The following is a 26,461-nucleotide window of genomic DNA, read 5'->3' as shown; positions in this document are numbered from 1 at the left end:
TAAACTTGAAACTAAAGCATGCAAACTCAGCAGTCCCAACCCCCAAACTAGCACCACCATCCCACGCTTCTTTCCACTGGGCTCAGACTTTTCCCTCTTTTCTTTTGCTGAGAAAAAGAGCAATGTTAAGCAGTTGATTTTAACCATTGTTTACACTCCTAAAATCCTCATCACTGCATACTTCAGCCTCTAACATTGAGCATTCTGGACAAAGCCAAAGGTAATGGGGTGACATAGGCCCAAAATCAGAAACAGAGGTTAAATATCTATCTTATAAATGTGGAAAGTTGTTAGAATAATTAGAATAACAAGTTTTCTTTAGCATGGACTTTCTGAAGAATATGAAGTTTGAAACTTGTTTTTTTTTTATCATTTGATGACTTCAGTCTCCCCAGTGATTTCCCAGAAAGCCACAAATTTTATAAGTAACAGATGTTCTGCCAGAGCATACTGTTTTGATATAATGGCAAAATCTGTTATCATGGTATTGTTTTAAATAAATTAATTTTTAAGATGGATGTGATTAGTCACAACATTTGTATCACTACTATTTTATTGGTCATGTGTTCTTGTTAAGTTGCTCTCCTTTGCTTGCTTTGGGGCAATATGTGTTCAGGACACATGTATGCCTGATATTTACTCAAAGATGATTGGTGGATACAAATAACTAACTATAAGGCCCAACAACAGCATACTAGTTGGTTTAATAGGGAAGTACTGGTGTAAGGATTTCCAAGTCGCATGCAGGACCACCGCAGTTAATTCCACTGTTTTCCATACCAACAGAGCTATTTCTAAAGGAAAAGTAGTGCATCTGCTGGTACTTCCACCTGCAAACTCATGTTTACAGATGCAGAGACTGAGGTGGTACTGGATGCCCTCCATCTTCATGATAGATGGCTCTTTGCAGTCCATTCTGCTAACCTGCCCGTCTGTGTGTCCATGTCTAGCATAAAATTGTCATCAGTGTTAATGCTGTGAGTAATCAGGATTGCAGTTGCTATAAGGTCTACCACAGGATGACAGATATGATCCATGCTGCCACCCACAGAGCAGAGTGCTTGGCACAGGAACAGAGGCAACAGGTGGTGGCTGTCTACTGAATCACACCTTTTGGAGATCTGAGCCTCAATTAAAAGTGGTACCACCTCCACATAGCTCTATAGTGCAGTGCTGAGTTTCAGGGCAGAGCTGGGCAGGCCCCAGAAAGAAACAACTCTACATGCCCCAGGTATGTAATCCTATATTAGGGTATTAATAGTAAAACCTGTGTTTACTGCTTAGTCAGAATAAAGTTTATAATATTTTCTGATTTATGGCCTACAGAAACACAAGGTATCCAAATTCCACATCTATCTGCACAAGGCATGGCCAGGTGTATTGATTATCATATTTTTATAGTTGTAAAGATAACAGTCACATTTGTAGTTGTGGTATTGGATCCTACTTACACTGTATATATTTTTTCTTTGGGTGTATTTACAGGCAATTCTTTATCAACATCAGCACTGTAGAACTGCTCCCATATGATGTTGAAGGATCTATAAGCTCTGATAATGATGGCAGAGATGAGCTAGTACAATAAGGTGTGCAAAGTGCCTGCTGGAGACAGGGAGTGTGACTCCCACATCCCCTACTCTGAGTATGAACACACTTTCTATACCTGCAGATACCCAGAAAACACTGTCATCTGAGAGTGTACAGACTGATGAGGACACTGTAGATCAGTGAGGTGTGGTCACCATCAGATCAGAGATGTCTGCATCAACCCCCTAGCACTTTTGGGCAGAGTAATCCACAAAGGAGAGCTGGTAATCATGCTCATTGTAGGTATAGTTACCGCCCTCCTCCTTAGTTTGGTGTGTCAGTTGCTGCCACCCAATGTATGTGCAGGGCCAGCATGGAGGAAAAAGCTGGCTTCACCACAACCATGGCAGACATAAAGAGGGTGGATAGACTGACACACACATAGATGAGGGAGATCCCACTCCTGCCATGTAGCACTTCCACAGCAATATTGATTGTGGAGGTGTCTACGTCCAGGGGAGGGTGTCTCCACGGTCGTGGTTATCATCAAACATCGGACAAGCTCACACAGCACACTAACATCTCTCCAAAGTTGTGGTACAGCAAGTGCAACTTGTGGCAGTCAGCTGTGATGGGCAGGGTCATGCAAAGGAGGCTGAACTCTCTGTCATGCAAGTCCTGGGCCTGTCCAGTAGACTGAGATGTATTACAGAACCAAGTGCTGAGGCAGTGTCCCTACAGAGACACACACACACACACACACACACACACACACACACACACACACACACACACACACAGGCACATACATGCCACCATCACAGTGCCAAGTAGACCCCACACATCCATTGACCTTGGCCATTCTACACATTAAATGCCCCACCAAATCCAGTTCTCATGCTACCCACAAAAGCACTTTTTTCTTTTGCAACACTTCAGCACTTGCACTCACACTTACACATCTACCTTTGAATGACATGCAGTTTTGTACTCCCTTTTCCAGTTGTGCAAATGATGATAACAATGCCCTGCCATTTGTACATTGTTACATGGACTGTCTGTGTCTGATGCACAGTGTGACCAGTTTATGCATGGTTGAGCACACTCTGGTATTTTTGAATTCATCACTTTTACTGAAGTGTGTCAGCTTAAGTCTTTGGTAGTTAGGTTGTAAAGCTACATGCAATCTGCTACCTCTTTGCTAGTTCTGTCGCAAACTGCTCCCACCTCTGTCTGGCATGGTCATCTCCTGATCCTGGTTCCTCCTCTGATTCCTTCAATGTCTCAGCTACCACTTATTGTAGCACTGGAAACTGCTGGCCCTGCAAGAGGCCACCTGTCATAATTGCTTTCTGCCTATAATATTATGCTGTATAGCACACACAGTCAGGATTTTGGTATATGCAGTATGGGATTATACTGCAGGGCACCACTAGATGTATCCAGAGATCAAAAGTATGACTTCTGTAGCCCAAACACATTCTCTGTAATATGTGTGGCTTGCAACAGTGTACCTTCGTAAGTTTTACTGTGTGGATTTTTGATGTGGTCACAGGTAATGGTCCTTTAATATATCCAGTACCACCTACAAGATGACACTCTGGGAATTCACTCCTCACAAACCATTGATAAAAGTCACATGCGTGTCATACTGGGAAATGAAAATTGTCAGAGTGGTCAGCAGACACATTGTAAATGATACCCTGTACATTATAGTCCATCTGACAGTTGATGAAGTAATACTCTTCATAGTTCATGTACATGAGGTAATCCCACGTCACCAGGTGAGGCCATTATTTCAGTATGGGTACATTCTATTGCTTGCAGAATCTCATGGAAATTGGACACATTATAGAACTATGGCATGGTGTTTGTTCTCTCTTCTTGGGTATGTAAGAATCAAATATGCTCCCCACATGCTGAAGCATGGCATTTAGGAACTGATGCAGTACTCTCAAAGCAGATGTCAGAGACATGTCCACTCTTTCTCCAGTAGGTCACTAAAAGGTCCCTGTAGCTAACAGACAAAGCCAGGCATACGTTTATATCCACAGGGTAGTAGATGAGGCCAGCACATGTCCATGACATCAGGCATGGTGTTTCTATCCACAGAGTATAAGTTCACTAAGTTGGTGTGTTTGAGGGCATGAAATATCAGCCATGCTTGACCAACCCTGTGTCTCCAAGGGTGATGCTGTGCACTATAAGGCAAAGCAGCTGTAATGACAGCTTCCTACAGATACACATTTACATTGGCTACAGCAACTCCAAGCATATTTGCGAACTATGTACCATGTCAGCGAGGGCATGTGGCTGAGTTCAAATCTGAGGCAAGTACAGCATTAATGCACAGTAGCTAAACATAGCTGAATCCTTCTGCCATCTTGTTTTGCCTCGTTATCTTACTTAGCACGTCATTATACAGTCATACCTATATAACTTGACCAATAACATTATTTAACCTCACCATGTCATGTACCTGGGTTTTCTGAATCACCATTACTTTGCTTGGCCACTTATCATGCATTGTCTATTAAGACTATGCAACACCATTTTCTGAATCCAGTCCATATATTGTATATAGCAAAACTGTAGTATAGAGAGCAGGGTGATTATTTTCAGAAATCATTACAAGGTAATCTTGTAATGGACTTATGACTTATGTGACGTCAGAAAAATGTGTAACAAATGTGCACGTTTGATGAAGCCTCCAGCTACCACACAGACAGCCATATAACTGCATAAGACAAACCCTATAACACACTTTATGATGTCACAAAAAGAAAAGAAAAAAACACAGAAAGAAAAACACCTTGGCAGGGTTAAGTCTATGACATTTATTAAACCTGATGGCTAATGTGAGAAGATCTTCACTTCTATTCATCTTCTGTGAGGTAGAAGTGTTTACAGTTTTCAATACTATGAAATAAAACACTTTGTACTCCTACACTTTATTTATTTATTGTAATGTGGTAATAATCAGGACAGTTAAAGTTATGTGTATTACAAAGAATTATGATTAGGTTTCTCAAATCATAGCCTACATATTATGTGTTCTCAAAATTAATGCCAGTTTCAAGCATTGCTCTCAGAATATTTTGATTTATTGAAATTCTCAAACACATAGCAAATTGGTTATAACCCTTAAAGTATTTTGTTCTCATTTTTTGCTGATTTTTCTTGTTTCCTCTGAGTTTTCAGGTTACAGTTAAAACTTGCAGTCACCTTACTATTGCATTAATTTAAATTGTATTTTTTCATTGTTGTTGTTTAAAATGGGCTTAGGCACCATTTGTTGCATTTTCTCTCTTTATTTCCAATAGTTTGAAAGTTACAGGTAGCAGACAGTTTTTAGCGGTTATTCTGGTGACAGTACTTTTAACTGCTGCAGTTCTGGGAGGCTACAGCTGTTGTTTAGAGCTACAGCTGTTATTTTCATTGGTTTTTCACTTCCTCTGTCTGTTTTATATTGTGCAGAGCAGTGCTTATTACAGCAGGACGGTAATATGCGCTACATATATGCAAGCATTTTCATGTTTGTTTTATATTGCAGGCGGCTACCTGTCATGCCTGTCTATATTCTAGGATAGCCTGAAGCTGCACTCCTTTGCACAAATTGAAAAACACACAGTAGCAAATTATCTGAATAGTGGTAATGCTAAGGTAAGGTGTAGAGCTGAGAGAAGGGGCAGAGAAAAAGGCTTAGAGTTAACACATATTAGTAAAATGAGCCTATATATGTGTGTGTGTGTGTGTGTGTGTGTGTGTGTGTGTGTGTGTGTGTGTGTGTATACATAAAGTTTAAATATATATATATATATATATATATATATATATATATATATATATATACATATACATGTACATGTATTTTATATATATATATATATATATATATATATATATATATATATTTTTTTTTTATTTTACATTTGTTAACCGGGACGGTCCGACTGGATATTTGTCCAGTTTCAGTGGAGGCCCAGGGAGAAAAGCTCCATACAGTAGACAAGACAGACAACATAATACACTGTAAAATACAATAGGGAAATACAATCCATTGAAATTTTTATATATTTACATAATGAAACCATTCCACTATAAGAATAAATCAAGATAGAGGTTATACGATATATTTGTAGGTCATTTTCCAAGTTCTAGCCCAATGTTCAAGAGGTTCATATATATTTATGTGTTTCTTTGTAGGTTACATAAACTATGATCTAGATTTCACTTAAGCACGTTAGTACATAGTAATATAGGAAGGATTCAGAGACTCTGTTAAAAGACCCTAGTTGGGTGTACAGTAGGTTTTTTTTTAATTGGGTTGTAGAGGGCTGTAAGGTTAGTTCTGTAGGAAGAGAGTGTCAGACTTTACCAACTGAGTTCATAAACAAAGCTTCCCGAGTGGAGTTGTTTGCTTTGAAGGTGAAAGCTAACATTTTGTTAGAGGATCAGAGAGTTTTAAGGTTATGGTAGGGGGTGATGAGAGTTTTAAGATCGGGTGTCTGGTCTGGCTGGTAGAAGATCTTGTGGTTGATTATTAGTTGGTTAGTTAGTAGAAGGTTGGGTAGTTCAAGCCAGCTAAGTAGTCTGAGGTTGTGGCAATGATGGGTCCTATAGGCAGAAGCGGTGGCAAATCTGACAATGTGATTATAGCAGGTTGTGAGCTTGTTTAGGGAGGTTTTATTCAGATTGGTGAATAAGGGGGAGGTGTAGAGAAGTGTGGATAGGAGATGAGTGCGAGCAAGAACAGTTCTGGCTAGGGGAGTTAAGAAGGGTTTGATTCTATGTAGAGAGCCAAGTTTTTTTATTTACCGTTTTGATGGTGTGGTCAATATGCAAACCAAACTTTAGGTTGTTGTCGACTATAACTCCTAGTAGTTTGGTTGAGGGGTCTGGTGAGATAATAGTGCCATTGTTAGATGTAATGGAGAAGGTTAGAGAGGATGCTTTATGAGATGGGGAGAACAGCAGCAGTTTGGTTTTTTGGGTTTAGTATGAGACGGTGAGAGGAGCCAATTTTCAACCATGCTAAATGTGTTTTGAGATAGTGTCAGTAGTTCTTCTGCGGTTGTGGCAGAACAGATTAGGGTTGAGTTGTCCACGTATTGAATACAGGCAGTATCTGTTATTACTTTATGCAAGTCATTAATGAATATGGAAAATAGGAGGGGCCCTAAGATGGATCCTCGGGGGACTCCAAGTGTTATAGGTAAGAGGGTAGATAAGTTATCTTTCCACAGGACTGCCTGTTGTCTACCTCCCAGATATGACTTAAACCGTTGTATAGCATGGATATCTAGGGAGATTTTTTCTAGGGTATGCAGGATAAGTTGATGGTTTACCATGTCGAAAGCTTTGGAAAGATCTAGGAAGATGGCTGAGGAGAGTTTATTACTATTATGGTTATGATTTATGGCATTGGTGAAGGACAGTAGGGCAGTGGTGATACTGTGGTTTGGTCTGAAGCCATGTTGAGAGTTTGACAGGTGTTTGTTATCAAGAAGATAGGCTAGGAGTTGTTTTTGGATACATTTTTCCAGGATTTTGGCTATAGGAGAGAGTATTGCTATGGGTCTGTAGTTTGAGATGTCGGTGCAACTGCCTCCCTTGTGGAGTGCAATGATATGGGATACTTTCCACGTAGTGGGAATGGTAGCTTCAGATATGGATTGGTTGATCATAATGGATATAGGGTAGGCTACAGCATCTGCTGCTATTTGTAGGTAGTCTGCAGGGAGGAGATCAGCGGAAAGGGTGGTTGGTTTTAGTTTTCTAATTAGTTTAAGGATAAATGAAGTTGAGACTGGTTGAAATTGGAAGGGAGTTTGGGTAATGGGTGTAGAGGCTGATGGACTTGGTGCACTGTTTTGGATAGTTTCTGTAAAGAAGCTATTAAAGGAGTTGGCTACCTATGCTGGAGAATGTGAGTTGCAAGTTGAGGGGACAGGGGTGGTAGGTAGTCCTGGATGGAGCAGTGTGTTTAGAGTTTCCCAGAATTTATTTGGTTTGTTTTGGTGTTTTTGTTGTAGGTTGTGATAATAGTTCTTTTTGTCAGTAGTGACAGATTTTGTTGTGTCATTTCTTAGTTGTCTATAATGGAGTTGATCTATGAGGTGTTTTTGAGGCACGCCAAGTTGCCCAAGCTTTATTTCTTAGTAAGATTTTTTGCCTAGTTGCAGCTGTAAGCCATGGAGTGCTTTTGGTTTTAGTCCTAATGGTACAAGCTGGAGCGTGGCTGTCTAGGATGGATAAGAATTTACCATTAAAGTATTTAACAGCTTCTTCTAGTGGGAGATGCTTACGTACTGACCAATTGCAAAGTTTAAGGTCTGTTAGGAAATTTTTAAGGTAAAAATGTTTCTTTTTCCTGATTGTTTTGTAGGTGGGTTGTTTGTGGATTTCAGCCTTTTATATATATGTATGTATCTCTCTCTCTCTCTCTTTCTATACACACACACACACACACACACACACATATATATATATATATATATATATATATATATATATATATATATATATATATATATATATATATATATATATATATATATATATATATATATATATATATATATATATATATATATATATATATATATATATATATATATATATATATATATATATATATATATGTGTGTGTATGAGAGACAGACCCCAAGGGAAGCAGAGAGGTATAAGCTTTGTTTTCACTGTGCTTTGCATTTTTTTCCTAATAGCATCCAGATGCTATTTCAGCCTAAGCTTCCTGATATTGATTATTTCATTATTTTGTTGCATTTTGGTAGCTGCATGGTCCACCTTGAGCACTCTTCCCTTTGTGTGAGGATACTTTTACCTGAAGGGAAGTTAATCAACATGATTTCTATCACAACTTATTCAGTTTCAGAGATCCTGGGGTTACAAAATATCTCCAGCTTTGTACTCTGGCATCTTTCCCAATAAAGATAAACTCTTTTATTTTCTTCTTCTCAGGACTGCTTTCCTGTTTCAGCTGTTAATACTACTGAATACAAATGTACACATTGCTATAGAATTACTCTTTCCTGTTTTATTACGATTAGTTTCTGCACTATGCATTTTCTTTGTCTGAATGGATCTGCTGTATTTACTACACTGACCAGTTTCAAATATGCCTTCTATTTCATTGCAGACTTAAACACACACATACACACACACACACACACACACACACACACACACAAACGAGCATGCACTTCCTCCGCAAGGCTCCCTATTGAAATGTCAGTATTTTTAACGCCATGTGCCGACAGACAAAAGAAAAAATATAGAAAATACAGGAGAAGAGGAAATCTCGAATATTGCTCTTGTCCTTTAAACTTTCTTTGCAGGGGGTACAAGTCCCTCACACCCCCCGAGCATATATATGAATTTTGAGATCACCATACCTCAGAGAAAAATGAATATTATGGGAAATGGCCATCTTGGACTTGATATATCTAAGTCCATTTTTTCAACTATTCAGTCTTTATGTTTCATGACTCATTCTAGTGGGGTCTTAACATTTCAAATGCTTAACCCCCCCCCCGCTATAAATACACACACTAAACTTTGGTGTGCTGCAAGAAAAATAACAACAGAGGAAGTAATATCTTGCATTAACTTTTCAGGCACTAATATCCACTTCTTCAACATCAACATCATGTAACAGTATAATTTTTTGGTTTCTTTGACATCACTTTTTCTACATTTTCTGCCATTGCTATTCTACTATTAGTCTCCTGTGTTGTAGTTTATATCAAATATAACTCAATATTAGGTTCATAGGTTCATAGGTAGGTACTAGGCTATCAGCCCAAGGGCCTATGCAAGCCTAGCCCACAAGGTTCCTTGGCTTACTCCACCCAAGAAAGTTATTTTCCTGTGCCACTGACGAGCAGAGACACAGAAGTGATCCCTGGGGTGTATTTCCTATTTCCCATCCACTCATCAAGATTTTTCTTGGAGTGCTAATGAAGAACTTTGCTTGACATAGATGGGTAGCCTGTTCCAGAGTATGGGAAGTCTCTGGGATAGGAATCTATCCCTCTAGCATGTCCTGTTTATTGTGGTGACAAGGTTTAGGTCCCTAGAGCGTGTAGCTTGGAGGGATTGGGATTTCTTTAGGTATAGCATGTCCAACAGCTCTGGGTTTGACATAGCTTTATATGTTAGGCAGAGATCACCTCTGAGTAGGCGATATGCTACGGAGTAAAGCTGAAGTTTTTTGAGGCGGTCAGTGTAGGCCATTTGTTTGAGTCCAGTAATCCTCTTTGTGAGGTACTTCTGTGGCCTTTCCAGCTGCTGCAGATGTCTTGTGAGGTACATTCCAAAAGGGGTGTTGTACTCTATAATGGGTCTAATGAGTGATGAGTAGAGGGTAATGATGACCTCTTTTTTCCTGGGCGAGAACCCTTTTATGATGAGGTGTGCCACATAGAAGGACTTCCTGACTACTGTGGCGATGTGACTATCAAAGGAGAGACTACTGTCCACCTGGGTCCCAAGGTCTCTTATCACGCATTCGGTATTAAGTAGATTGCTGCCTATGTGGTAGTTCATGGGTACAGAGTTTTTACCAAAGGGGATGACACTGCACTTTTTGGCATTGAGCTTGAGGCCATGGCTCTGACACCAGGCATCTGTCTCAGAGAGGCCCTTCTGTAGGATGTTCCCATCATTTGACTATGGCTACAGTGTGGGTTCTGTCAGTGAGCCAGTTGGCAACCCATCTTGTGATGTAGGGATTTATGCCTAGTTTATTGAGTTTAGCTATAATTCCAGAATGGGGGATGGTGTTGAAAGCCTTGGCGAGGTCAAGATAGGCTGTGTGAACCACTTTACCCTCATCTACGGCTTTGGTGACTGCCTCAAAGAAGTCGATCATGTTCAGGAGGCATGATCTGCCTTTCACAAACCCGAACTGGGTGGGATCCAGAGTTTGGAGGTTACCAATGTCAGGCTAATAGGTCTATAGTTCCCGGGATCAGTGGTGGCTTCCCCTTTGTGGAGTGGGATAACTGTTGCTGTGCACCATTCAGTGGGCACAAAGCCTGATGCGAGGCTATTATTGAACATGGTGCTTAAGTGGGGAGCCAGTTCATTCTGAAGTTTGTGTAAAACGCAGCCTGGGATGTTGTCCGGTCCCATGGATGCTGTGTTTTTGGCTTTAGACAGTGCAGCTTTCACCTGCGTAGTTGTGATGACAGGGACTCTGCACCTATATAGATAAGGACCCTTTAGGGGGTGAGGGGGGGTAAAGTTAGCACTGAACCTATCTGCCAGGATGTTGACAATATCATTTGGTTCTGTAATTGTCATGCCTTTGTGCTGTAACTCAGAGCAGATCTGGGTGTTGCCATTGAGATTCTTAACATAGCTATAGAATGCTTTGTGGTTGTCCTTGGAATTAGTGGCAATTTTATTTTCGTAGCTAGGTTTGGAGGATCTTATAAGGGATCTCAGCTTCTTACTGAGGCTGATCAGAGAGCTCCTCCACTCATGGGATTTTACTCTCTTTTGCAACAGTTTCTTCCTTCTGTTGAACAGTTTGTTTATGGCAGGGGACCACCAGATTGGCTTCCTTTTTTTTGGAGGATAGCATCTTGGTTCTGTCTGGGATAGCACGATCCATGCACTCATGTCGGTGCTTATAGAGCGCATTTGTGCAGGATTCAGCAATTGTAACTGTATTGTCCATCTGCATGGGTGTCATGAAGTTCACTACTTCTGTCTTAAGAAGCATGAAGTTGGCTTTGGAGAAATTTCTTACTGTGGTTTCCTTAATGGGGGGTGGGGGTGGGATGTGGATATCAAGGGTGATTAGCTTATGGTCGGATCGGACCAACGAGGAGTTGACTTCAGGTGTGGAACACCGGTCACTCATCTTGGTAATGACTAAGTCTAGGATATTGTTGCCCCTGGTGGGGGTGTGGATAAGTTGATCTAGGGCATTGGAGTTTATGAATTCCAGAAAGCGTTGTGCTAAGGAGTTAGTACATGAGTAGTTTTCCCAGTTAATGGTGGGGTAGTTGAAGTCGCCCATTATTAGGGTGTTTGGTTGAACCCTAATATTTTCCAGTACATCAAGAAAAGTGGAGTGGGAATCCTGGGGCATGGTGGGGGATCTGTAGCAAGCTACAATTTGGATTGCAGTTTTGCCAAGAGTTAGTTGCACTTGGATAACCTTGGATGCATTATGCTGAGCAACTAGCCTGGAGGTGTGGATATCCTTAATGAATATGGACACACCTCCGCCTTTGGTGTTTCGGTCCAGGTTAGATGGCCGAAAAGTGTGGTATGAGTTATAGCCTGGTAGTGCAGGGGTGCTCTCTGGAGCCTTGAACCAGGTCTCAGTCACTGCACAGATATCGATGTTCTCCATTTTAAGGAGTGCCTCGAGTGAGTGCATTTTGAAATTTAGACTTCTAGCATTGAATAGCATTACCCTCAGTTTTTGCTTACCTGTTCCTGTTATGGTGGTGAATTTGTTACTTGAACCCTGCCTAAAAAAGGCACTATAGGGACAGCAAGAGCTTTAGCCAGTATCCAGAATCCTAGGGGCAACAGGTACAAGCCATCTATGGCAAAGCATCGTGGTCTGTCTACCATGTCATCCCAAGCAGACAGATACTGGATCCCCTTTGAATGACACCAGAAGCTTAGCCAATTGTTGAAATCAATAATTTTGTCCTTGTACTGCGGTATCATTCTGGGTGATGGCAGAATGCTACTCAGGGCTAGGGTCATACCTGCCTGGGCTACAAGATCGCAGAGCTCTTCCATGTCTCTTTTCATGTAGTCCAGGGAGGTATGTCTCAGGTCATTCACACCAACATGGACAATGACAGAGTTATATTTGTACTTGTTGTGGAGTGACCTGAGTGCATGGGTTATGTGGCGGATCCTGGCACCCGACAGGCAGCTGACAGTAACCTTCTCCTTGTTTAGCCTGGTGAGTGGGACATCAGTGTGCCTGACTATAGAGTCACCTATGACTAGTGTGTTGGGTAAGTTGTTTTGCCTTATTGGCTGTGTTTGAGTGGCACACTGAATCTGTGGGTTATGTGTCATTTGGGTTGTGTTGGGGGATGGAGGTTGCTTGTGTTTCTGCTTTGGAGGTCTCTGTTGCTTAGGCAGATTATTATTGAGAGCCTCCACAAATGTTTTTGAGTTTCTATGTGTGTATTTTGGTGGTGTAGACGTAGTGAGACTATGTGATGAGTGTGGTGTGGTGCAAATGTTTACCTTCTCTCATGACTGTCAGGTTCAGTCTTGGTTGGTGTGAGCTTTACCTCCAGTTTGGCTAGATAAGTGCATCTCTCACAGGTTGTAGTGTTGGGTGGTAGGAGGAGAGGGTTGTCTGTGTACATGAGGCAATTTCTACATTGCCTCAAGATGCCTATATTCATCAGATAGACAGGGGAGAACACTTGGACATGCCTGAATAAAAAACTATTTTCCTCTAGATAAGTGAGGAAAGTGAGTACAAGAGCTGTTTTTCTCAACACCAGTGAGAAAAGTAAGTACAAAAACTGTTTTCCTTTAGGTAATGAGGAAGATTGAGTGCTATAGTAATTAGTAGCTTATTTAGTGCTTACAAGTTCTGAACAAGTGCTGAGTATGAATAAGCAAATTTAAGTGCTAAAACTAAGAATCTATATCTGCACTAGATGAGTTACAGGACAGAAACAAGTGCAAATGCAGGCTTTCAAATCAGAAAGTTATGAGAGATGGAAGAGATTGCCCAAACAGCCAATAACTACAATTTCTAGGCCAGAACCACTCCTTATTTGGTAGACAGGTTACCTAATGCTTACCACTCCCACTGATAAGCTAGAAGGCTTCCCTCATCACTAATAAACACGTTTGTATCCTTTAAGTGGTTTAGGTGAAAATGTAGGCATCTCATAAGTGAGTATTCCTTGTTAATAAGGCCTGGTTGCCATTTTATTAGTACTAACTGAACCTTCACAGCACATAAAGAAAGTATCAGAAAAGGAATCTGTACATTTGGGCACATTGCATATCCTGTTCTCCTCTCGAGTACAGAAGAATATTTGCAATATAAATGTAAATGACTAAGTACATCTTGTCATCTGTACTAGCTACAGCTGCACTTAAAGACTTGATTGATTTTTGAGTAGAATGTTTTGCACAGAAAAAAATGTTTTCAGTTTTATCAACATTTTAACCTTGTAAGATATTATTTTTAATGCTTTTGCGTGGTTTACAAACATAAAATATTTTCAACATAAATTAACTTCAGCTGGTTAAATTATGATGCACAGCATGGAATGAGAAAGAAATTGGGATATGGCCAGTTATTTAACTAAAGATTCCACATGATCCCTTATCTCCCTGAATGACTCTGAAAGGAAAGGGTAGCCTCACATGAAACAGTAAAATGATTTGTGTCAGATGGCAATATGGACGTCTCGGAGAGGCTTTAATACTTTAATACCTGAAGACAAACACAGAAGAGTCCCTTTGACAAGAATAGGAATGACATAACTGAAAAACCTAAATTGGAAAACATGTTTTTAATGCTGTTTTAAGCATTATCTGCATTACAACTGTCCATACATATCTGTAATTGGGTATTAATTTCTAATTCTTAAAAATGGCATGATGGTGGCTGCCATTGACTTACTTTATTTATTTATTTTTTTACACTTTCACTGAGCAAGTTAGTCCCACAGGGAATGGTGTTTTTGCAGAGGAAACCTGTGCTGGTAATCATACTGATTTGTAGAATTTTTTCCTAGGACACTGGGAAGCTTTTCATACTCACATGTGTTGTGGAAACATTTACATCCACCGGAACAGCATTTGAAAGACAAAATTTCAAGAGGATGGTGGCTCCTTATGCTACAATACAGTTTCAGTACTTCAGAAGTGAAGTCAAGCACCTAACTTGAGAGAAGAACCCTCATCTTGTTCATCTGCCTACCATTAAAGGCTAGTGGGCTACATGTTGACCCTTTGAACCATGCTTCATGATGTCATTTTTGCATTCATTGATTTTATCTTCCTGATGTAATTTTAAGAAACACATAGTATACTGTCTTGAAATGATTGTGAATCTTGACAAGATATCTCTAGGGACTTACAGTGACTTTCCATTGATCTCCTACTGTTTGGATTTTCTTTGACAAAAGTGTCTGCTTACCTTTTGCAATTATTTTTTTTTAATTTTATGTTTTTAATGGCATTTTCTGCACAGCATTTTAAGTTACACTGAAATGTTTTGCTTGATAAAGGAACCTGACTCACAGGTGCACATTATAACTTCTGAAACTCTTTTTCTAGCAGGTGTTTGAAGCCACCTATGGGGGGGTGTCTGCACTTATTATCTAGGTTTAAATGTGCATTGGCCATGTAGTCAATGACTTTACTTGGATAATGACTGAGTCCAACGGGCTTTTTTCCATTTCTTTTTGTTATAATTATGGGGCCATCTTGTAAAGTGGCCTTTATTATTCTAAAATGTGCAGTTTTTACTTTATTTTATTCAGTTGGCCTATATTTATGAAGTTTAATAAAGTGGTGTTTATGTCTACTGCAGCTGAGCGACTGTCCATGTCATCCAAGCCCACCTTCTGATGATGCATTAGAGGGGACAAACTGTTTCTTGTGGGTTGTCATGCATTCTGTAGTTGGCAGCAGATTTTATTACAAATTAACCAGAATTCAGCACAATCAATAACTCAGTCAGACAATAAACAAATCAATAAACACAACTATATTCAAGTGAAAGGTAACAAATGTATGATACGATTCTTAGTAAGCTGCATTGTGCTTAGCATACAGTGTAATAAAACAGATGGAAAACTAATGAATCATTGTATATTAATGGATTGATTGTTCACTCTCTGGGATAAAAATACAGATGTGTGAATCACCTCAATGACAGACGTACTGTACATTGAATCTATATGTTTTACTACAAAGAATTAGTGCTGGAAAGAAAACATTTAGAAGTAGGGTGTAGCTAGGCATACTCAGTGTACTCAAATGTATACATCTCGTAAAAACTGTAATACTCAAAAAAAGTGCAGAATATTTAGAACTGTGTAAATGAATATTTACAGTATAGGGATATACACAGAGTGCTTGCGTGAAAGGAATATATCTCTAAAAAAAGCTTTTTATCGGTATAAATGGTAAAAGCTGAAAATAACTTGCACCCTTGTTATATGTCTGGGGGTAGCATTCTGAGAGTTTTTTTTTAAATGACAGGTAGGTGGTGGGGGTAAGAACATTAGATGTGAGTACAGAATGTACATTTTTGGCTACATCCCTGATTTGGAATAATTTGTGCATATGTGAAGATGAAGATACAGTAAAGCAATCATTCCATAGTAGACCATTTTTTTACTACACGTGACAGACAGTTGTTTATACATTGTGACATCAGTATTATTACATCATACAATAAAATTTACTATGAATGTATTTGTAGTGTATGGAATACTATGATTATATTCTGAAATCAGGAATAAGATAAACTTGGTAAGTGCTTCTATAAATCTCAATAGCACTTAGTCAAATACTTTTAAGTTTGCATCTTGCAATAGGGAAGTAGATAATATGTTTTATCTTTTTTCTGATTTTGGAACTAGAGATACAATACTTCTAATCTTTGTTCACTCTTCAAGAAAAATCTTGATAATTGGATGGGAGATAGGAAATTCACCCCAGGGATCACTTCTGTGGCTCTGCTTGACAGGGGCACAGGAAAATCATTTTCTTGGTTGGCAAAAGCCAGGGTACCATTTGGCTAGGCTTATATAGGCCCTAGGGCCAATGGCCTAGTACCTACCTATGAACACATGAACCTATGTAAACAGCTGCATAGATGCAGCTGTGCCCCATACCAACAAGTGCAAGGCAACCCCCAGAAACAAACCCATATGGTAGGACCATTATATCAAAAAGTTTTACAATAAAAGGAAAGGAATTTTGACCAAACGTAAGAGGATTAATTCTCAGAATGTTAGAACTCTTGTCACAGAAATAAACAAAGAATTAATAAGCTTAATAAAATCTATCAAAGCCAAGCTTGAGGCTAAAATAATTTCCGAAGCCAAAGACAATCACAAGGCATTTTTAGTTATGTTTGCAGTCTCAAACGAGCAATGCAGCAATGAGGTATGCATTTGAGAATGCAAACATAACTAAAAAGCACAACACAGCAATGCAGTGAGCTGATTGTGAACAATGTTACCTAGACAGAGACTGAATATATAGCAAACCTTCTGGCCAATAAATTTAGCTCTGACTTTTACCCTCTCTCCCCTCCATGTGTCCCTCAATATATACTTGAAGGTGGCTTGCCTCCAGCTATCATACAACACCAAGTACTAAAAGGGCTATCCAAAGATAAAAATACTACATTGATGGGTCTTGACAATATCCCTGGATGTATCTTAAATAGGATGACGCACGATTTATGCACACCTATACCAGCACTGTTCAGTCCCAGCATCCATGCAGATTTTGTACCAAGTAAATGGAGGACAGCTGCAGTCATTCTCCTGCATAAGGGAAGACCTTCCACAGACCCAAGCAATTACAGGCCCATAAGTCTGACCAGCCTGGTGTGCAAAGCCATGGAAAGCCATGAGGGACTTTGATTTGGCAAAGGCTTATTTTAAAGGCATTTTGATAGTCTTACAGTGTAGCATTGGTGGTTTTCAAATGATAGAATTTTGGGTAGCTATAGGTGCAGGGAAAGGAGCATATTATTTCTTTCTACTTTTCAGACAAACCAAACAAGCATTTTTCATATGTTTCAAGTCCTCTTAATTGTCAACTTTTCCAGTAAATGCTACACCAGTTTTGTTAAGACATTTATCTTAATTTCAAAGTTCTTTAACCAGATGCCTAAAATGACACTGAGGTGCTGAGCTCCATTATCTGCCATGATTCTGCAGAATTAGTTGCTTGACATCTGAATGTTGAATGAACCTCTCACTTTGGATAGTGCAAAACTCCTTTGATAGTTATATAATTATATGTAAAATATATTTGTGTTGTTAGCATTTGGTGTCTGAAAAAGCTCTTGATCTATTAATTGGTTTGTCGGGCTTTGAGATGAGGCATTGATAACAATATCAGTCATCATTTGTTTAATTTAAAAATACTTCATGGCGGACTTCTTCCCTTTTCCTGGAGGTTTGACAAAATACTATTTTGTGATAAACGTGGGGAGAACAACAAAAGTAAATTATGATTGTAAAATTAATTATTCTGTCAGGAGGTATGGAATGCTGGTGGTCAGTTTATTGCCAGAGCCAGAAGCTTCATCTTGATTTATTAAGAATGGCTTTCCCTTCTCTAATGGTGGTTTAAAAAATGAAATCAGGCAGGTATATTTTTGGGGTCTCACTATCATTTTATTTGCGGGTAGATTCATTGCTTAGGATGATTAAACACTGCCTGGAAGTTGAGATTATGTAGGCCGTGGTTTAATTTTAACCTGTCAGTCTTGCAGATGATCTTACTTTGCATTTGTAGAACACTGAAGTGCACTTTTCCTGTATCTTAAGTATAAATGAGTGGGTTAGGAGGCACTCCAACTATTAATATTTTGTTTCCCAATGGATTTGCTGTAAGGATTAGTGCAATGTGGTCACAAACTGAGATTAAATATTTTGGTATATGAGTTACCAGGGAATTGCTGAAGGGGGCAGAAATTAGACAGATATGAAATAGTGTAAGTTTTGTTATGAGCAGGTGAAGTGATTTATGGTTTAACCTCAAATCCTGCCTGGAGGTGATAAAAACGTATCAGTTTGCCATTCCAAATTATATTAAATTTGTTTAAACAACTAGGAAGGTATTGTCTGATTTTCTGTGGGACTGAAAAGCTTACTATACATGATGTTCTGCAGACTCCAGGTGTTGTTGGAGCTTTCTACTTCCAGACATTCCTAGTATCCAGGTGTACCATATGGCAGCAATGCTTCATTATGCTCTTAGTTATAAGAAGTGCTGCCAGAGAAAGGATGGCTGGAACACAGCTCAGAAGGAACAGACAATGAGTACAGGCTACAACAGAGGTAAAATCAGTCTGGATAACTTGTCGTTTCCATAGGTGTGCTGCACTCTGCTTTAGAGTACAAACCTTATACAATGTCTAACAAAATAATGGGATTTTTAGCCAACTAAAAATCAGAAGAGCCCAAACATATGAATTATCACAAGACATGGCAGACAGGACTCACTTGGGAAAGGAAGCAATACAAAAAATAATTTTGCTAAACAAAATACTAAACTTATCTTGAACTAGAGATAGAGAAAGAATAGAACAAAACAGGTACTGTTCTCTCGTACCCAGTGAGAAACTTTTGGGGTGGTGCCTGCGGCTGAACCCTTACATAATAATGTAAATATGTCTAAAAGGGGTGGGTGAGGATTATCCAGGAAGTATGGAATTGCTGCTTTGAAACAGAAAGTTTACAGGAAAAAAGTGAAATGTTTTTACTTTTTGCATTTATTTGGGTGATTTTGTGGCCTCTCAAAGCTAGTGCACAAGATAGTTGCTCCCTTCACCCTGCCCTTTCTATACTACTGCATGCTGTATCCTAGTATGGGATTGGTGTGGAACTGAGAGAGGGAGAGGGAGAGGGAGAGATGACCTCCTTTGTCTGAGTGCAGCTACTTACTACTCAGTTACATGAGGCAGAAGGCACTCCTAATGACAGTGGATACAGCATAGCCAAAAGAGAGTTGCTTATTGTTGCAAGTGCATAGGTCTCTAATGACAGTGAGTATTTTGAGAGGGTTCTCAATTGTGCAGTAGTTTTGTCAGAGTTCCTGTTTCCCAGGCTGTGCAATACTACATTTTTGGCATTCAGCTTTACACCATGATTCTAATAGTATATGTTTTTTGTGTTATATTCTGTTTTGGGAGCCAAGTGTCTTCAGGGGAGCTGATGATGCATCCAAGTTTTAAATTGTCCATGAACTACGATTGCTAGAGGCCTTTAATGTTAGATTTGACATCAGTGATATATATCTGAAACAGATGTGGGCTTGAAACAAATCCCTGAGGTACACCACCAATAACAAGTCTCTTGAAGGAGATGCACCATTAATGCTAACAGAGTAGTGATTATCAGTATGCCAGATGGCAAAACACTGGGTTACATAAGGATTTATACTACATTTGACCAGTTTGTTGATAATGCCTCAGTGGAGCCAAAAGCCTTAGAAAACGTGAGGTAAGCTAATCCAAGGTTAAGAAGAAGAAAATGAAAAAGAAGAAAAAAATAACTATTAAATGTCTGTACTCAGCCTACTACTTTCCATGTCCAGTTTATAGTCTGATCTCAGATGATACCGACATCAAATAATGGTCCTAAACATAGCAATATGCTTGCTGATCTAGCCAGGGACAACTGAGCTAAAGTGAATGATATCAAAATGTTCATATTAATGGCAGGAGTATGAGTGACAAAACACTCTTCATTCATAGATGGCTTCAGTCATAGAGTCGGACATCCACACCAGCTGGCTGTAGCATTCTTGGAGTTGGTAAGAACCAAAAAGGCGCAGGTAGAACTGCTGTTCTTATTAAGAGTACTTAGCTAGGAAGCACACTGTTTGTGGCTGTTCAGAACCTCAAAATGCACTCTCTCGAGGCACTCCTAAAAATGGAGAACATCGATATCTGTGCAGTAACTGAGACCTGGTTCAAGGCTCCAGAGAGCACCCCTGCAATACCAGGCTACAACTCTTACCACACTTTTCGGCCACCAAACCAGGACCGAAACACTAAACGTGGAGGAGTGTCAATATTCACCAAGGATATTCACACCACCAGGCTAGTTGGCCAACACAATGCGTCTGAAATTCTCCAAGTGCAACTAACACTAGGTAAGACTGCAATCCAAATTGTAGCTTGCTACAGATCCCCCACCATACCCCAAGATTCTCACTACACCTTTCTAAACATACTGGAAAATATTAATATACAACCAAACACCCTAATACTGGGTGATTTCAACTACCCTGCCATTAACTGGGAAAACTACTTGTGTACCAACACCTTTGCCCAACGGTTCTTGGAATTCATAAATTCCATTGCCCTGGATCAACTAATCCATAGTCCCACCAGGGGCTCCAGTATCCTAGACCTGGTCATTACCAACATGGGAAATCAATGCTCCATACCTATGGTCACTCCCTCATTACTCAGGTCTGACCATAAACTAATCACCCTTAACATCCACATCCCACCCCCACCCCCCAGTAAAGAAACCACCATAAAAAACTTCTCCAAAGCCAACTTCATGCTACTCAAGTCAGAAGTGACAAACTTCATGACACCCATGCAGACGGGAACTGAAAGTTCAACTGCTGAATCCTACACTAAGGCACTGTATGAGCACATCCACTCATGCATGAATCGTGCCATCCCAAATAGAACCAAAATGCTCTCATCCAAAAAAAGGAAGCCAATCTGGTGGTCCCCTGCCATAAACAAACTTTACAACAAAAGGAAGAAACTTTTGCAGAAAAGAGGAAAATCCCAGGATGCAAAAAACTCCCTTACTAGCCTCAGTAAGAAACTGAGATGCCTCATAAAATCCTCCAAAGCTAGTTACGAAAATAAAATTGCCAAAGATTCCAAAGACAACCACAAAGCATTCTATAACTATGTCAAGAATCTAAATGGCAATACTCAGATCTGTTCTGATCTAAAACAGAATGGCATTAAATATACTGATCCGAAGGATATTGCCAATATCCTGGCAGATCTATTCAGTGCCAACTTCACCCCCCTCTCACCCCCTAAATGGCCCATCTCAATACCGGAAGATTGCCAAATTCCATTAATAATGGCCACACAGGTACAAAACGCACTCTCTAAAGCCAAGAATACAGCATCCATGGGACCAGATGACATCCCGGGCTGTGTACTACATGAACTACAATATGAAATGGCACCTCACCTAAGTATCATGTTTAATCATAGCCTCACCTCAGGTTTCATGCCCACTGAGTGGCGCAGAGCTACAGTTATCCCAATCCACAAGGGGGGATCCACCTTGGATCCCGGAAACTACCGTCCCATCAGTCTGACAAGCCTTATCTGCAAGGCCATGGAGCATATTATCATGGAACTTATAAACAAAGACATTGGCAACCTTCAAACACTGGACCCCACCCTGTTTGGGTTTGTGAAGGGCCGATCTTGTCTCCTGAACCAGATGGTGAGGGTAATATGTTTTTATAACTTTCTCTTTCTTGTCAGAGTTTGTCTGAGCTCAGGCTTCATATGTAATAATTAGCTTGGGAGTGTTTGTACTTAGCTCTTTTCAATGGATACAGGGGGAGCTTGCTCCCTTCAAAGAACTGATTTTGCATTTTGTAAACTTGAAAGTTTTTAGATGTTTTAAGCTTGAATAGTTATGTATGAATTAAATGAGAATACATTTATTTATAGCAAACTCTATTACCTGCATTTTAATAGAAAAACAAATTATTCAATAACATCATATACAGTATACAATTTACTAGTAAACAGCAAAATAAAGAGAGTCAAACTCCTTTCTCTGGTGTGCATGTGTTCCATTGGGCACAAATGCCACTGCTGCAGATTAAGGCCCTTCAATGTCTCACTACAAACTTATTTGGCATTTCACATCATACGCAACATCACTATCGAACAGAAGCAGCCCATCAGTGGTTATATTCAACCAGCAGTTCAGCTATATGGACTCAGTCAACTAGCTACCTTCTAAATCCAATCAGACAAGGCATGTAAGTGTGACAATATCTTTGAGTGGGTCCTCGTTTTATGTCTCACAAATGCCAGTTGGTTTGGTGCTGTGCCAGATGCTATTAACAACCTTCTCCTAACATTTGTTGTGCAGAATTATATAAAACACTAAAAGGTTCAGAGATACAGTTTCTCTAGAAACATGTAGAATTTGGGGATCACTACTTCTAACTCAACATTTAGGTCCACAGAGAGTTTGCATTGTGTCATCTAACAATGAATGAAGCAATGCAGTATTTCAGAACTGTTTTTCTCAACATCTTAAATAAAATGGTTTAATGTATGAGTTGTGCAAGGTCCATGAACTGCAATGGATTATGCTCAAAATTACTTTGATGATGTCGACCAAATAAAATTCAAGGAAGCATAAAACCAGGTGAAATATGCCATATTAGACAGTGAAAAGTCCTATTACTTTAATTACCATCAACAAGCTCATGATCCATGTAAGTTTTCAACTTTTATCTTAGCCATAGGCAGTTATCCTCACCCTAGTGGTGCAAATGTTACCCTTCAGGAACTTTATCGAAAAGCTCACTGTAAATAATAACATGACTAAGGTCAGTATGCCTCCATATCATTTACCTGCTATTGTGTCTCTCCGTGCAGTTTCCATTTAATTCTTGTAAACATTCTTTGAATAAATTAAAACCAGGCTCCTATGCTCATAACAACCCTCCAACAGAGTTCAACCTGTTTATTAGCCTGTTGTGTTTCCATATCAATCGCTCTATCAAAGAAGTCCTTTTGTATGGAAACAGGCACTTATTGTTCCTTTCCATAATCATGGCCTTTCAGTGACAGATAGCTATCATCCCACTGCACTGTTGTCCCATTTCCCTAAAATCTTAGAGAAATGTGATCATTACTATCCTGTACAGTATCTTCCAGATACCATCCCCGTGATTCAATAAAGCAATTTTACCATGCCAGAATAGCGTAGCAGCTACTGTATGGAATATGGCCGCCAAGCAATTCAGTAAACAAGGCTTGGGGGAGTGCACAAGCCTGCCAGCACTATTCTGGAACGGACACCACTGAATAATGCTAATTACCTCATTTGCTGGTGAAAACCATGCAAATGAGGTGAATTAGCAATTCAGTAAGCAGGCAAGCATCTGTGTCAGAGCAATGTCCATTGCAGAAATGTATTTAGTTACTAACCATGTACATTTCTGCAAAAATCGAAATGGGGGCATGACAGCTCAAAGTAAAGCATGTATTATGATCATTAGGCATGCCAATGGCCGAACATATGGCCACTGGCATGGAAAACAGTTGCAAAACAATAAAAATAAAAGTTTATTTTTGGCCAGTTTCAACCATTTAAGCATAGCACAGCAGCGTGCAAATGGAATTGTGCAGAAAATATAAAAAAATGTTAAAAGACAATTTTAAGTGAAATCTGCATTTTACCATTATAGTGGGTAGCATGCAGAACCAAAACAGTAACAGGTAACACTGGTTGCCAAGGAAGAAGACTCTGGTGTAGTGGTGTAACAAAGGACTAAGGCAGTGGGGTATGCAAAGGAGCAAAATTTACTGAATAGTAAAATGGGAGACCATTATCTGGATGCACCTAACTGTGTTGGAGCTATAATGCAGTAGTGTAAGCAGGAGAAGCAGCTGACATGAAAAGAGGTGTGTCAGGCTTGGTGTAAGCACATTGGAGCTCCACAGCTTCCATTTGAGCTTAGCTAAGCACAGCTAAGCAAGGGTGTGTGTCTGAGGCTGTATTTACTTACGCCATGAAATGAGGAGTGTGTTCGCATCCATAGCAGGGCCATTTCTACTTAAAAGTGTTTACTTTAGCTAAATGGGTTTGTGCAGCATGCACCAGGTCTTAAAAAAAAACAGAAATAGCAGAACTATTTACATTTGGGCAGCGGGTTTGCGTGGTGTGCCGTGGGACTCAAAAGGGGCAGAAATGGGAAGAGAAAAAAATGGGAAATAGCAGAATAAAAGCAATCAAATACAAATAATATAGCTGGCAGATGGAATGTATCATAGTCAGCCAATCATACAGGCAGGATCTGCAGCACAACAGTATAAACTGTGCAAACCCCTTTCAGTCTGGTTTTTCCCACAAACTCTGCACCACTGGTGTACATACTCAGGGGAATTTTAACCAACAAAATGTTAGGGGCTGCTGTTGCTTTGATACATCAGTATGTGCTAGCAGCTGAGGGCACTGAGTAGGATAATGCTGACAACTGCCCCAGACTGAGGAGGAGGAGAAGAGTGTTCAGACCCAGGGAAACCTACCATGGGCTACATGATCTGGAGATAGCAGAGTGCTACTGGGTGGACAGGGACATATTTCAGGAACTCATCGAGCTGTGCCGGCCTCACCTCAGACCCAGAGCCAACAGAGGGGAAAATATCCCAGTGGATACCAAGGTATGTGTAGCCTTAAATATACTAGCTACAGGTACATTCCAAAGATCTACTGGGCACATCATGGGGGTTTCACAGGCATCTGCATCCAGGGTATTCCACCAGTTCTTGAATGCCATGTTACCACATGCCAGTGAGCACATTTACTTCCCCAGCACCCCTGAGGACAGGACCAGCAATATGCGCCTCTTCCACTTTGTAGCAGACTATCCAGACGTACTGGGTGCCATAGACTGCACGTACATCCACATCAAAGCACCACCCAGTGAACAGAGTAGGGTCTATGTAAACTGAAAGGGCTTTCACTCCATCAAATGCCAGTTCATGTGCAATGCAAAAAGCATTATCATTAATGTCTGTGCTGGCAGCCCTGGAAGCTATCACAACTCCCACATCTGGCATTCCTCACAGCTGTATCAGGGATTTGCCAGGGGAGACATCCCTTATGGCCATCTGGTGGGGGATGCTGGCTATGCACTGGAGCCATGGATGATGACACCCATCAGAAATGAACACACATGCACTCAAGAATGCCATAATGAGGCACATGCACAAACCAGGATCATTACAGAGTGTGTGTTTGGGCTGCTCAAGTCACGGTTCTGCTGCCTTGACATATCTGGTGGAGCCCTGCAGTACTCTCCAGCCACATGTGCACACATATTCATAATATGTGCCATGCTACACAATATGATCCTGCAGAAATAGCTACGGCAGGAACAGCACGGGGAAGGGCCACACAGCCCCCCACCAATGCCAAGGTCACCACAGGCACAGAGGGACTCAGAGGAGGAACCCCCTGAGCCATCTCCAGTAGGCAGGCAGAGGCATGCCCAGTATGCCCTGGCATTGGCAAAGAGGCAATGCATAGCACACACACCCTGACACTGTAGGGACACAGGGACTGACACCTCTATCTGACTCACACACACAGTAAAATGTATGCCACACACATCACACTACCTGTACCTTACCATGTATAGGCAGTGTATTGCATGCATCCGATATAGGCAGCTCTCAAGCACCATCCTCACAACTGCCATGGGCACAAGATAAGTCAGTCTTCTTAACAATAAACTAATGGAGTGGTATGTTATGGTAGCATATCTATGATATTGCTGCATGCATGCAAGGGAATGGGGTGGCCTGCTTGGATAGCAGGTATGTGGGACACCAGGAAATGTTTCCAATGCTGGACTCACCACACTATGCAGTAGTACTCAAGGTGACAAATCCCTCTGCAGTATATGTAGGGGCCAACTAACCGAAGGGTCATAGGTCACAGGCATGGATGTCAGTTTGGGGTCCTATGCTCATCCATCAGCCTCACCCAGCAAGTCACCCAAAAAAAACATAAAGAAATGCCTGAAAAAGGCTCACAAATGGTGATAATGATGAAATACCCCCCTACAGACTTACACAGTGATAGTACAGCAGGTCTTGCAGTTGCAGTAAGCCTCTGAAGGGTAAGAAGTCTGAAACTCAAATGTATACCATTACAGTCTGACCTGTGGTCTGTAGTGATATGCTTCTAGTCTCCAAGATAGGGCACAATACTATGCTAAATGGAACAACCATTTAAAGCAAATATCAGCACAGTCTGTGCAAATATGTACGGTTGACAAGTGTGCCACCCCCACACCCATATTCCCATAGAAATGCAGTAACATGTATATTTGTAGGGAAATAGCAGCAGAGCACACATTGTCAAGGCTGTCCCAATCAACATGATAA

This window comes from Protopterus annectens, chromosome 2.part1 (assembly GCF_019279795.1).
Source record: "Protopterus annectens isolate FY-2018-M chromosome 2.part1, PAN1.0, whole genome shotgun sequence".
Classification (NCBI taxonomy): Eukaryota; Metazoa; Chordata; order Ceratodontiformes; family Protopteridae; genus Protopterus; species Protopterus annectens.
This window is presented reverse-complemented; position numbering follows the sequence as displayed.